A 4342-nucleotide genomic window follows, 5' to 3' on the forward strand; every position below is an offset into this window, starting at 1 on the left:
CTGGGGTCCCCTTGGCCTGCGTCCAGACAGCCAGAGCTCAGCTCTCTCCCTCTGAGGCTTCCCTTGACTCCAGCTTTTGCTGCATGTCCAATCGGGTCCTTCTCTGCAATTCTGGGTACATGAAAATGGGGTCCCCCCAGAGACTGAATCAGACGGAGGGTCACAGAACCCACGTGGAGGAGGAAGGTTCTGGGGTCCATGTAGCTAATGGCTCTCAGAGGACGCCGGGGAACACGGCGGCCGGAGGAACCAGCACAGGGTTTGTGCAGAGGTCAGATTTCAGACCAGGACCTTTTCCTGTCTCTTCCTCCATGCCCCGGGGTATCTCCCAAAAGGAAGACTCTCTACTCTGTGAGCAACCGACAATATTTCCAATCTGTTTTCTCTGTGACCTTTCAATAAGGAAGTGATTTGGGAGTCCATTAAATCCAATTGAAAAATGAATGTGACCTCTGTTGTGGTTGTAAGGTGTTTGCTTTATAATTATTTATCATTGACTAATCGATTTCATGTCACTTTCCAAATGTGTTCTTTCTTTCTTTTTTAAGATTTATTTATTATGTATACAGGAACTGGTGAGAGGATTGACCAGAGACAGGGTGGGGAACAGAAGTGGGTGAGACAGGAGAGGCCTGCTGTACCACATGGGTCCCCTTCCTGACCAGGGATTGAACTCGTGCTGTTGCAACTGCAGACAGCTTCACCAGGGAGGGGGCCCAAATGTGTCCTTTATTTGCAACTTAAAATGTTGGTGAACACTCACAATTGCATGAGAAAAGATAAAATGCCTGGGAGTAAACTTAAGAGCAGAAGGGAAACTTTTACATTGAAAACCATAAGGCATTGTTAAAAGAAATATAAGAAGATAGAATGGAAAGACATTCGGTGCTCACTGGAAAAGATAACATTGCTAAAACATGCATCTTACCTAAAAGAGTTTCAGTGCAATCCCTATGAAAATACCAATGGCATTCTCCAAGGAAATAAAACAAACCATACCAGAATCTGAATGGAACCACAAAAACCCCAGCAATAGCAATTCTGCATCAGAGGCAAAATAATAATTGGTTTAGGGGAGGCCTGGGACTCATCGTCAGAGAAAATAACTAGCTGCCATTATCAGCCAAAGCTGTATACTCATGTTGGACACACACGCTAATCCTCCCGCCATAGGAGAGAGGAATCATTATCCACCCCGTCTACACAAGCAGGAAAATGGCTCAGAGAGGTGAAGTCACCAGCCCTGAAACTCACACCAGTAGAGCTCAGATGATCCAGCCATGGTCTGTCTGACTCAGTCTTCTGTTCTTTCCATGCTGCGTGCTGAGAGAGGAACTCCACTGATCGGGACCTCTCCCATCTCTCTCCCTTCTCTCCAGCACTACCATGTCCCAGATCAGACTCATATACCCCAGAAGCTGAATGTCCATGGGGTATGTGCCTACTCACCATGTGCCCGACCCACTGTGTGCCCGGCCTGAACTGAGTGGTTGAGCCACAAAGACAACTGAGCCCAAAGTTGTGCTTAAAGAATCTGCTCACACAAGGGACAACTCCGTTTTTCCATCCAGGATGACCCAATGTGAATTGCGTTGCCTGACTGTGGGTCCTCAACCATATGCTTAAGACTCAACTGCAGGCATACACAAAAGGGTTAATAATGGGTTTATTTACAAGGGAAATGAATCACTCAGGGAAAGACAGAGAGAGAGGTAAGTTGGTTAGTGCGTCCTACCAGTTCTGCTGACCTGGAACCCCAATAGCACACTGAAAGCCGGTGAAGAGCCAAGAGACAAGCCACAAGCCACGAGGCCAAGAGACCCCCAAAGCCCACTTGTCCGGTTTTATGTCCCAACCTGGCTGCTTAACCCCACGCTCAGGTCCCAACATGCTTCTCTTTGGTATTAATGGGATTTGTAGTTGCAGGTTCAGGGGTGGGGTCTACTTGGACCACAAGATCACACAATTGTCATCCATCCCTCATTCATTCATTGATTCAGTCAGTCAACAAACACATGTTAAAACTTTCCATGTACCAGATGCTTTGGTAGAGGAATTGAGAACTACTCAAGACTGAAGTCCCTATCCTCATGGATCTTGTATAAAATTGGGGGATTTTGTTCTATGGAGAGTGGCCATATCCTGGTGATTCTTTGCATTGTCTCCTGTTGGTTGGGGGGCAATCACAGGTCCATGCAGAGGCACTGGGAGCCCCCGTGTTTTTTTTCCTCCATGTTTTCTGCTGGACAGAGATCCAGCATGGAGAGCTTGGGTTGGGGAGAGGCAAGCTGTAACCCTGACCCCGGTGTCCTGAGTGAGCTAGCTCCGGGCCCCAGTCTCTTCCTTCTTAGAGCATCTGTGGCAATGGCAAAGCCCCAGGAGACTTCTAGGAAACTCATAAAAGTGTGTTCTGGGTTTTGAAATGACTGGAGAGGCGCACTGGCCTCTAGCACCCAAGGGCCAAAGATGCCAGACAGTTGCACAGACAGTCCTGACCCCCCAAAAGTGATGGCGTCTTATGTGACTTTCAACATGCCCTGCAGCTGTGAGTTGTGCTGCTATTGACATCTCTGGACAAGGAATTGCTTGCATAGCTGCTTCCAGTGATGGGGAACATATATCCGGAAGCAGAATTGCTGGGTCACGGGGCAATTCCATGTTTGAAATTTGCAAGGAGACACTGAGTTTTTTTCACAGAGGTGGTATAGACAATGGCTATTATTGAGCCACAGAAAGAAATGAAATCTGATGCGTAATAAATGGGGAAGAAAGTCAAAAACAACACTCTGCATCCAAAAAACATGTGCCAGAGGTCATCCAGATACAGAACACTATTGTATGAATCCATCCAGATGACGCACCCAGGTGGGAAATCCACAGAAACATAAACCAGACCAGTAGCTCCCAGGGGTCTGGGAGAGACAGGAGCAGGAAGTAACTGCTTCGTGGGTCCTTATTTCCTTGTGAGGTGGTAAAAATGTCTTAGAACTATGCAGAGTTGATGGGTGCACCCGGTGTGAACATAATAAGTGCCAATGATTTGTATGCTTTAAAGTGGTTAACAGGTGAAAAAACAAAGGAAAAAATGGCTAACAACAAAATCATGTCACACAAGTTTTATTTTCATTGATAAAAAGTTTTTAGTATCCTAGTGGATATTTTTGAAAGTGAAAAACCAGTTGATAGGAGCTTCATACCAAACTCATTTTACATATAAAAGTAAAGTATTCTTTGCCCAGTTAAAATAACCACTGATTTTTTTTTTTACAGGATTGCAACTTCCATGTAAATTCAAGGAAGATTATCTTTTGTTCAGAAATTTATCTATCAAGGGCGGCTGCCCATCTTACATCACATCCTCAAGAGGTTTCCTCTTTCACCTCCAGAGGCGTCATTACAACCTTCTGCATTTACATTCACGTAGAGAACAAGCTCTTGCCCAGCTAGGGGAGCATTTAAACATTAGAGCACCTATCATTTTCCCACACATATTATTTTCCTTTCCTCTTTCTACCACTACAGTTAGGGCACGATATTGATCTGGTTTTGGTATTACATGTGTGGAAGAGTTATTATATTAGATATCAATACCATTTTAGATTAATCATGGGAATGTAATAAAGGATTTGTTCATTAAAAAAAAAAAAATAGGGGGCCCTCAAGTTTGAAAACTACCTATCTAGACAATCTCCAGAGGGACTCTGATCATGACATAAGCCTGAATTCGACTCTAGGCAGCAACCTCTCCCTGTCCACAGTCCCTGAGCTCTCAGCAAACCATTCCAGAGTCAAAGACCAGCACCTAAGAACTGACTCCCTCAGCATCCATTCAACCTGTCTCCTGTGTAGACAGGAGACACAGAGATTTGACCCTCCCTGTTGCACAGAGGTTAGGAAGTAAGAAACCACACTTCTGAGAGCTCATGGAATCAGGATTTTGCTGTTACTGAAGCGTCACCAGCTGGATGCGCTCTCCACAGCACTGAACAGGAACTGAGTGGGAGGGGAGCAGAATGAAGGGCTCCCACGTGGGACTGAGAGGCTCCCCATTCAATGACTGTCTGAGTTATGGCCAAGGCAGCATGACTCAGAGGAGGAAATTTTCCCCAGAAACTCAGTTTATAGCCTCTTCCTCCAACGCTTCAAGCTGTTTTGCAGAATACAATTCTTGCTAATAAGTCACTTTGTCACTTTTTGCTTCAGTTGGCAAGAGGGGTTCTTGGTTTCGCAAACAATCTTTACTAATATTAAGGATGAGAACGACCTAGAGACTTGCCTAGGGCCATTAGTCAGCTGAGGGCAGAAATGAGTTTCAACCCAAGGATGCAAACTTCTGTGCCTC

This window comes from Condylura cristata, unplaced genomic scaffold, assembly GCF_000260355.1.
Source record: "Condylura cristata isolate star-nosed mole 26May11 unplaced genomic scaffold, ConCri1.0 scaffold00022, whole genome shotgun sequence".
NCBI lineage: Eukaryota > Metazoa > Chordata > Mammalia > Eulipotyphla > Talpidae > Condylura > Condylura cristata.